General features: G+C 34.4%; 1 long non-coding RNA gene across 1 annotated transcript; it reads left to right on the top strand.

Moving 5' to 3' along the window:
• The first annotated feature begins 748 nt into the window (after positions 1 to 748).
• LOC145033691 (uncharacterized) lies at positions 749 to 3047 on the top strand. The gene is made up of 3 exons (XR_013677657.1): positions 749 to 1071; positions 1875 to 2598; positions 2678 to 3047. It is a non-coding gene; the product is annotated as an uncharacterized LOC145033691 (long non-coding RNA).
• Positions 3048 to 11313: the final 8266 nt, after the last annotated feature.

The following is an 11313-nucleotide window of genomic DNA, read 5'->3' as shown; positions in this document are numbered from 1 at the left end:
TATTCGTGAGACCATGTTTTTGTTATTATATTTGTAAAACATATAGGAAAAAAATGCAAGTCATTGCCGTCCCTTTTGAAGAACACTCGCTCGTTATTTGTACGGTCTTTTTGAGTGATAGGTCACCTAACCACTTGGATTTTTTTTTCTTATGATGGTGAGATGGTTTCGGATTTGCTAGTGGGTGATGGGTCACTAACCACTAGTGGAATGTTGGTACCACAAGTTGTTTCAAGAAGGATGATTTGATTGATAATCTTGTATGATAAATGTCACTTAGGTATGAGATGCTCGAGGCATCGATATGATCTAACATGCAAAGTTAAACAATAGTTGTTTAAGATCCCATTATCTAGGAATTACATATTTTATTAAATTTATAATCGCTACTTACCGAGTTGGATTAAGTGAATGGGATAAAGGTCACCTAACTATTTACTTGTTTCGTAACTTGGATCATAAACTTTAAAAATTAATGTTTTAGAAACAAAATAATGTATTAATTTTTAAAGATTTAATATTGAAAATACTAATTGAATGAAATTTTGTTAAGTTCTGTATATGATTGCTAATACTTGTACGTGCATGTACAACCTCTCTCTTGTTGAGTTTTAAGAGATAATAACATTTGATAGTTATAATTTTGTTGGAGCATGAAAATGCTCTGCAATGTTGAATGTTTATTAGGTTAGAATATTCCATTGTATGAAAAACATATTCCCACAACTATAAAGTGGAGTTGATGATCATTTTATTATTAGTGTTCACTATGTAGACTTTGTAGTTTAGAGAGTGTAGTGGGATTTCTCCCACCATGGGAGAGTTACCTCTACCAACCTATGAGTGTTCTTGTAATATATTATATCTCTATATTTATCTACTATAGTTTTACTCACATATCTTGTTCATCATGTTTATACATGATTATTTTCTTAGTAATATCTTCCGCACCGATCCAATCGATAAAATGGGAACCTACATGTGGTATCAGAGTGAGACCTTGAAGATCTCACGATTATATCAAGGGAACAATCCCAATTGGTTTATTATCTTGAAGATTTTTATCATACTGTGAGTTATTTACTATTTTATTGGTGATGTTGCTAGAAAAATAAATATTTTGCTGCTACTGTTCATGCATTTTGCTTCTGTTAAATCTAAGTTATGGGAAAAATATTTTTTTTTTGGTGAAGAAGATGAAGTTCTTTTGAAAAAAAAAGTGTGTTTGATCTGATTTTTCCCACACAAAAAGTTGTTTTGGAAAAGACAAAAATCTATTTGTGGAATGATAAATTTAAACAGATTTATGTTCAGGGTTTAATATAAAACATTTTATGAGAAAGTACAAGATATATGGCTGAGTGTACAAGCTTTTAGTGGGAGTAAATTACACGAATGGTCCCTATGGTTTAGGGTAATTTGCGCGTTTGGTCCCTAACTTATTTTTTTAACTCGGAAGGTCCCTACTGTTTGTTTTTGTTACGCGCTTGGTCCTTATCTTACCTAAAAAGACTATTTTTCCCTTGATTTTTTAATTTATTTAAATAAACACACCCCTAATTCCACCCCCTCACCTTATCTCACCTATCCCATCATTTTTTCCTCTTTAAATAATAGCCTTTTTAGATAAGATAGGGACCAAACGCGTAACAAAATTAAACAGTAGGGACCAAACGCGTAACAAAAACAAACCATAGGGACCTTCCGAGTTAAAAAAATAAGTTAGAGACCAAACACGCAAATTACCGCAAACCATAGGGATCATTCGTGTAATTTACTCCTTTTAGTGGTGATTTTTTTTGGACGATGCATAGGAAAGCATCATACATGCTTTTGCACTAATTTATTTGTTTTGGCTGTACATGCTCTAAAAGTGAAATTGAGGTTTGTCGTATGTGAAAAGAATGAGAAGATACGCTCTGGTTCAAATTAAAAATCATGTCTGCATTAAATGTTGTCTAGCTTTGAAAGACAGATTATTGGGATCAATCTCATGTTCAGCGAGTGTTAAACACGGATACAGCAAGCCTTTGACACATTACCAATTGGGTCCCACCTGCACTAAAGCCTGTTTTCAACATATCAATCCTATCTACTTTAGAGTGTGGCTTGTAATTTCAACATTGGGGAATTAATTTGGATGACTTGTTTTGTAAATGCATTTTGAAGGAGGAAATAAAATTTACTTTTGGAAGGACAAATGGTGTGACGGTGTAGTGTTGAAAGATGTTTTTCCAGAACTTTATCGTATTGAAAATTGCATGGTCAATAACAGAATTCAAAACAGAGATCTAGATGAAATTCATGAGCAGTGGTCGAGAAGTCTAAGGAGAGGAAGGGAGGCAACAAGTTTATCAGATTTAAACAAAAAAGTTGTTGGTGTGGTGTAGACAAGTATAGATGATTCGTGGGTTTGAAAAGATAACGAGACAGGTGGTTTTACAGTTCAAAATTTGCGGAACTTGATGGCTACTGCGGAAGAGGTCTCAAACACGTTGCCTTTTCATTGGGAGGGTTGGGCTCCTTTAAAAGTGAATTGTTTTGTTTGACGTTTATGTTTAAATATGATCTCAGTTGCCGACAACCTTCTTGTTAGAGGTGTGACTTTGCCATCATACCTTTGCCCGCTCTGTGGTATTGAACAGGAAGATGTCTAACATTTGTTTTTGAAGTGTAGTTTTGCAAAAAAAGGTTTGGAGCTGGTTCTGCAACTGGTCGATTCCTATAAATGTTTCTGACATGTTGGGGGTGGTAAAGACGTTGATGTTGACTAAGAAAAGGAAGAGATTGTTATGGGCCCTCATATATTCGGTTTTATGGAGCATATGGAAGACTATAAACGCTTTAATTTTCAAAAGTTTCAGGAGCAATCCAATGAAGAAAACCGATGATATCCAATTAATCTTTTTCAATTGGTTGAAATATAAAGGGAGGTTTAGTTCTTTAAATTGGTTTGACGGGTGTAATTCTTCTATTTTTCTTGTTTGTATCTTGTAACTTGTCTAGCGTCTTGCTAGTTTCGTTTTAATGCAATTCTGTTGTTAAAAAAAAAATCTACTTTAGAGTGCACGGAGTGGGCAACGTGAAAGAGACGTTATGCCTATGTAACATCAAATAACGACGTCATAACATGAGGAATACCGCCCCCCTTTCATGTTATTTGGTGTTATGTTAAGAGATGTCATCATGATAACATATTGTAACGTGAGTCTTTATTTCCTTTCATTGGTTGCATATATTTATCTCTCTCTCTCTCTCTCTCATCTTAACACCATGTTATAACATAAGAACATCACCCCCACTCCATGTTATAACTTGTTATAACATTTTGTCCATTTCCTCCGATTTGTGTTATAACACTATTTTGATATGACTGATGAGGTGACAACTTTAGGATGTGATAACATGTTGCCCACACTCACCAGCCTTATAGGCTGTAATACCTTTTATCATATCCTCTCCTCAATATTCCGAGATGACCCACCATCTTGCCTTTTAGTTCCGGACCAAACAACCATTCCGGACTCAAAAGCCGTTCCAGAATTAAAAAAAAATCTAGACCTTTGTTTTTAAAACCCACTTCGGAACACACCCATTTCTGACCCATTTTTTTTTTTAATTTTCGGAACTTCCCAACCAAAACCCACTTCGGACCTTAACATTTTTTCATTTCCGACCTTATTTTTTATTTTCATTTCGGTCCCTTCCACTTCTAACATTTTTCACTTCTAACCTATTCCACTTCTAACATTTTCCACTTCTAATATATTAAACTTCTAACATTTTCCACTTCTAATCCATCATTTCACTTCTTACCCATTAAAAAAAACTCCTAAACTCATGCATTCCTTTCATTTTATTTATTTATTTTAACATACCCATTTATTTTCAAGTTTTTTTATAACCCATTTATTCCTTTATTTTTTCTAAAACCAATTAATTTTATTTAACACCCATTATTTTTTAAAGCCAATTATTTTTATTTTATACCAATTATTTTTATTAAAACTATTTTTTTTTATTAAAATCAATTATTTTTTAACAACAATTTTAGCCCCATGATTCAAGGCTTAATTTTTCTTGCTGACTATGAGTGATGATACAGTTGGTTCAAAGATTATTATATGTGTCCCACCTCTACCGAGCAACTCGTATTTGCCATCTCATATTTATGTGCTTCAGAGATTGATCATTTCTAAGGTTTGCATTTTTACTCCCTTCAGACTATTTATATATGGTCTCGGACCATTATTTGGGAGTTCAGGTTTGCATTTCGGTTTTCGGTATTATTCCGGTTCAGCATTTGTGATTCTTCAGCAACGAGTTTATCATATATATATATATATATATATATATATATATATATATATATATATATATATATATATATATATATATATATATATATTCTACAACGTTTGTTTAGTTCGGCGATACATCACCATGTTAACTCATGACTGAAAAATAATATCCTCGTTTTTACCTTTAGATGCTTAGATCAAGGGGGAGCGCGCGATGCTCCATCATATCTGGTATATTCTCTTGCCCAGTTTCATGATTATTTTTGATATTTATTGCATGGTCGATCAAAATAGAGGGAGAATTATGAGCATCCATTATAGTTTATTATTGGAGTTTTGACGTTAGGGGCATTTGAAGACGAAGATTCAGTTTGTAGTGTGATGTAGCACTAATTTTTGGTCTTCACATATTGAATTTTTGACATTACTAGATGTTCTTCGGATTATGATTATTTATCTTTAGACTCTACACTTTGGGATGTCTCATTTGTGTTTGCATCTGGTTCAAATCTTATGATCGCTCGAGTTTGGATTTGCGATATTTTGAAGACGAGGATTATTTTAGCGATGTGGTGTGACACTTATTTTTGACCTTAAGATCAAATTTTTAGCATTGCTAGACCATATCTTCAGATTCACATTATTTATCATTAAGACTTTATTTTTTGGATGATTCACATTTTCAGCAGGTTATTTTTCAGAGATTATTTGGTGCATTAGCATCCGATTTCGGAATATTGAAGACATTGTGTCATTCGAGATTGTGTTCTTTGGTTCTACAGTCGAGGGGGAGACTGTGAACATGATTGGTTTTTGGGGACTGATCACATTCGAAGATTAGGATTTCATACATTTATTCAGAGATTGAGATTTCTCTGTTTGTTCTTTTGATGCTAGAGATTCCATTTTCAGATCCCGAGATCACGACAATTTCAGCTTTTTCAAGACGCTTCAACACCAGACCCACCGAACCTACCTGTTGGATGTTCTGCCTTATATCACTGCTTTACCCTCACCATTTCCGAGCATTTAGGGAGAGATTGTTGGTGCATGAAAATGCTCTGCAATATTGAGTGTTTATTAGGTTAGAATATTCCCTTGTATGAAAAGCATATTCCCTCCACTATCAGATAAAGTGTTGGTGATGTTAATTTTATTATTAGTGTTCACTATGTAGACTTTATAGTTTAGAGAGAGTGTGGTGGGATCTCTCCCACCATGGGAGAGTTATCTCTCCCAACCTATGAGTTTTCTTGTAATATTTTATATCTCTCTATTGATCTACTACAATTTTACTCACATATCTTGTTCATCATGTTCATACATGATTATCTTGTTGGTAATATCTTGTGCACCGATCCAATCGACAAAATGGGAACCTAAAATTTTTATAACTGCTATAATGCCTTGAGGTTCTTCCTCAACGGTAAACAAAAATTTTATATATACTGAAAACCGGTCAGGATGATAATAATGGTTTGATGGAAGTATTATTGTGATGATGTTGATGTGTATCTACTGAAACAATTTCCCTAGATCTGCAAAAGGTCTTGGATAATTATGAAGCATATAAGATGTCTCATCAAGTAAAGCAGATGTAACATCCAAAAATTTTGAGTATAAAATTTTGAAAATCAGAGTATAGGTTTTTACCAAAAGGTTTTATTCATAACCATTATTAAATCATAGAATTATCTTTTCACATAACATCAACAAGCTCGTTGTAAAATGTGGAAGATAAGTCTTGTTTTGAAAACCATCTCATAACATAGAGTAGATAAACTAGATGTCATGCCTCACTAAGAATATCTTGATGTCCCAATCTTGCTATCTAGCTGCCTTTCAACCTGACCTGCAACTAAAAACATAAGGTAGCAATTGTAAGCCTAAGGCTTAGTGAGTAATCACAACACTCATCCATTAAACTGATCGTATGTAATGCACATAATAGTACATCTTAACATATAACTGAAGTAACAAGGCACATATTACTTACATTCTATCACATATAACTAAACACATATGTATGCTAACATTATGATCACTGGTCACAACTAGATTCCCTCACTTAAAAGGCTTTTCTGTAGTTGCCCTGCATATACCAACTTCCTCGAAGAGGCTTCACGTGGTCAACCATCCATACATGGCCAGACAGATTGAACAACTTGTAACATTTGATTCAAGGTATTTTCCTATTTGGTCCTTGAAGTATAAAATATTTTGCAAAATAGTCCCCTATGCTGGGCGTATTTTTGGGAATGTTAGTCTACATGCGCGCCTTGGATCGGGGAGCTTAGCCACGTATGCTGAGCATACATGGTGTATGCTGGACATATGTAGCCAAAGACCAAACCCTAATTTTTAGGGCATAAGCCTGTTGGATTAGGTGTCTAAGCCCATAAATATAATTGGTATGTACTTGAATTGATAGTAGCACAATCCTTTTGGGTTGCCTTCATACTAGCAACTAGACAAGATGATTAATTGAGAAAGGGGAAGAATTTATTATTTGAGTAATAAGTTGAAATAAATGATTTATTAATATATTATGGCAATAATATATTAATTATAAATCATGTTAGTTAATTAATATTTAATCATAAATAAATTAGAATTAATTTTGGGATTAAAGGAATTAATTAAAAGCGTAGGGGCCATATAACAATTTATTGATAGATGTGGATTTGGGCTCTTGGACAACCCTAAAAGGGTTGGATGAAAACTTCTAGGAAGGCCTTAGAATTTTCGTCCAAGGCCTAAGGGGTGGGAGTCATTAGGCTGCTTAAGCCTTATGCTAAGGAATTAGGGTTTCCTCCTTAAACCCTAGTTTTGGCTCTAAGCTACCTCAACTATATAAGGAGCTATAACCCCTCTTGATTTAGGCTGTGCCCTCCTAAACCTAAGAAAACACAAATTCTTGAAGCTTCTTCCTCCCACCTCACATCATCCTCTTGCTTAGTGTGTTTGTGAACCATTAGAGGTGTTATACTTGTGACACTTGCTCTCAAGTCTAATATCTTCAAGGAATTAATTGTTATTATAATATAACAATTGAGATATGTAATCTAACCCTAGTTTTGTTAATTTCGAAAATTATAGATGCCTCCTAGGGTTTCTTGATTTGTGTTCAATACTTGTATGTTCAATAGAGAAAACATAAATCTATACTTTCTAGGGTTGCATGCACACATAGGGATTGTTTGTTATGCTCAAAATCTATTGGTGGTTTCAGAGCCTTTGGTTTTGTTTTCAATGAAGATGATACAATTGGTTGAACTTGAAAATTGAGGGTTTATGGCAATTAAACCCTTAGGCCTTATGATTTTTGCAAATTAGGGTTTCATAACCGTAGTTTTCGAAAATTAAGATTATGGCTTAACCCTTTTCTTAAAATTCAAAAATTGGGTTTCCTAACCCCAGGGTTTTTCAAAAATAAGGCAAGGATTGAAAATCTTGTCTACCTCCCAAAGACATGGAAAAGTTAGGGATTGGGTAGGGTTGTTATTTTTGGTAATTATCTTCTTAATTTGTTAACTAGATAATTATAGGATTTTATAATTATCGCTCCCATATTTTTGAAATTTAGGGGATAGAGATTAGGTTAAATTATTTTAATTAATTCGATGGATAATCCCTAAATGATTTAGTAAATTATTTAAAGGTTTAATTAATAGATAATTATTAAATCAAAGTTTTTGAATTTGAAATTTAAATTAATTTTTTTTTAATTTTTGAAATTTAAAGATTTAAAAACTCGAGTATTTTGAAATGTTTAAAATACACCTGATGCTATATGTAAAATTAAAAGTTTAATATTTACTATATGTATAAGACAAGTCAGTTGAACTGTTAGTATGCCTCATTCACGAAACCGATCTATAAGGGGGTATAAGGAAACTCCCTATAAAATGGTAGTTGAATGAGTGTCCACTCTCACCCACCGCTTCCTTGATTGGTGGAGGGTCATTAGCCGAACGGGTTTGATAGGAAACTTAATTCTCATTAATAAGTATAATGAAATTAATAAAATAACTAAATGTTTTCAATAAATTCCTAATCTTAGTTACTTTAGGAAAAATGTGAATTTGATGCTAATCAATGAAATTGCACATTGCACTTTTTATAAGTCGTTAGTGGAGCGTGTTTGGTTAACTGGCACACTAATATGGACTAATAAAGGGTGGCAATGGGTTTGTTGTAAATTATCATTGATTAATAGAGCGTGTGTGGCTAATTGACATATTAATTAGGTGATAAATGACATCAGGAGTACCAAGCTAATTTGCATGGGTATTCACATCTTGTTTGTGGTCCTCGGTATCCTAGTCACAAATGGAAGAGCATAATCGATATTAAACATGCCATTGAATAGTTCAATGAATCTCAAAAGATCTAGGAATTTCATTTAAAACCTAATTTGTTCAAATTTCGTTTTTCGTGGTGAAATTGGTAAATCATCATTTACATACCTTTGAATAATTTATAATTAGATTACGAGATCCCTTTTCTTAATTATAAATTATTTAGTTGTATCCTAGCCTTAATATTTCATTTGGGTGTTATATTATGGATTTTTTTTCTTATCTATTCAAAACTTGTCCTTCTTTTCTGATGCCAACTTCCAACAATTCTTCTGGTTCCTCCTCTAACAACAACCCCTCCAACAACTTCTTGCTCTTGGGCATCTGGTTAAAAGTCACCTTTTATGGTACCTATTATAATGATTGGATGCAAAACATCAAGATGGCTCTACGTTTCAAGGACATGGAGTATGTACTCAAAAAAGAACTAGTCGAGATTGATGAAACAAAAGATACTACTGAGAAACTAGCTGAGTATAGGAGATATTGCAATGATGCTACCATAATGGAATGCATCATGGTGGCTACTATGACTCCCGAGCTACAAATATTCTATGAGGACTACTGGCCGTATGAGATGAACAAGGACTTGATGGAAAAGTACCATCAACGAGCTCATCAAGAGCAATATGAGGTAGTAAAGTCCCTCATTACTAGCAAGATGAAGGACAGGGAGTTTATCATGAGCCACTTGCAACGTACGCAATGGTATGTGGCTCGTTTTCTGAAGCTCAATGTGAACTTCGATGAAGAATTAGCTATTGACATAGTCTTGCACTCATTGCCTAGCTGTTATGATCAGTTCATCATGACTTATCATTTGAACAATCAATAAACCACATTGACTCAACTAGAGAACTTGTTGAGAACTGATGAAAGTGGAATGAAGGGAAAGAGTATTACCTCCACTTCTGCTGCTGCTCTTGTCTTGATGAGTAGGCAAGGAAAGGGGAAGAAGAGGAAAGGTCCTCCCAAATAGAATTGGAAGGGAAAGTCTGAAGCAGGGACCTCAAGCAATGGAACCAAAGGATAATCCAATTCTGATGCTCTTCCTGCCTCTGATCCTTAGGAGGCTACTTGCTTTTACTGCCATGAGAAAGGGCATTTAAAACGAAGCTGCCCTAAATACTTGCAAGACATAAAGGATGGCAATGTGAAACCAACCTCGACAGGTATCTACACTATACTATCTAAAAACTCATCACATTATAACTCTTGGGTCCTTGATATAAGATGCATTTTTCACATTTGTTCTGACTTGCAGGGGCTAAAAAGAAGTGAGGATGTGGAGCATGGTAAGATGAACCTGATTATGGGCAATAAGAGATCGTCACCTATTACCAAGATTGGTGTTTATTCTTTAGTGCTTTGTAGTGGGTTATGTTTATATTTGAACAATTGTTGCTATTCATCAATAATAATGAGAAACATCATTTCATTTCATGGTTTATATAGACAAGGTTTTAGATATTCTTTTAATAATGAGAATGGTTCTATTTCTGCATTTAAAAATGGTGTATTCTATTTTGAAGCTTTAATTTGTGACGGCGTGTATGAAACTGTGATGGTTGTAGACAATTAGGTAATAGTGTTTTGCAAATTGATTCGTCTAATGGTTTAGACAAAGCATGTTTGAGGCATTGTTGTCATGGACATGTCAACAAGAAACGTATTTCCCAACTCCAAAAGGATGGAGTGAAGGAATCATTTGACTTAAGGTCAAATGCTACATGTGAGTCTTGTTTACTTGGAAATATGAGAAAATCACCTTTCATTGATTCTTGTGAAAGAGGTGAAGGATTGTTGGATCTCATACACACAGATGTGTGTGGGCCCTTCAGATCCACCACAAGGGATGGATATTGATTCTTGGTGACTTTTGATGATGATTATAGCAGATTTGGTTATATCTACTTAATCAAGCATAAGTCATAAACCTTTGAAAAGTTCAAAGAGTTCAAACAAGAAGTCGAGAATCAATTGGACAGGAAGATCAAGATGCTCAGATCTTTTAGAGGTGGTGAATATCTTAGTATCGAGTTCCATGACTATCTCAAGGAATATGGAATTTTTTCACAATTAACACCTCCTAGGACACCACAACTTAATGGTGTGGCTGAGAGGCATAATCAAACCTTGTTGGACATGGTTCATTCCATGATGAGTCGATCTTCACTTCCAATCCCATTCTAGGGGTATGCCTTAGAGACTGCCGCCCACATTTTTAATCTTGTCCCAACAAAGAAGGTTGCCAAAACACTTCACGAGATATGGATAGGGAAGTTTCCCTCGTTGGCAGATATCAAGGTTTGGGGCTGTGAAGCTTTCGTTAGATGAGAGACTCATGAAAATCTTGAAGCTCGAAGTGAGAGATGCATTTTCATTTGCTACCCACAAAAGTCCTTTGGATACTTGTTCTACAAACCTAATGAGAACGTGGTCTTCGTAGCACGAAGGGGAGTATTTTGCGAGAGAGAGATCATATGCAAAGAGGACAGTAGGAGTACAATTGATCTTGAAGAAATTCAAGTGTCAAACGATGAAGGAACCTTTAATACTAGCACTTAACATGAGTAAGAAATTCTAGTTGAAACTATTGACAAATCATTAACTCTTAGACGTTCTAGCAGAGTTAGAATGGCGCCTGAGTT

Source organism: Lactuca saligna, chromosome 3 (assembly GCF_052625555.1).
Source record: "Lactuca saligna cultivar CGN05327 chromosome 3, ASM5262555v1, whole genome shotgun sequence".
In the NCBI taxonomy this organism is placed as follows: Eukaryota; Viridiplantae; Streptophyta; class Magnoliopsida; order Asterales; family Asteraceae; genus Lactuca; species Lactuca saligna.
This window is presented reverse-complemented; position numbering and strand designations above follow the sequence as displayed.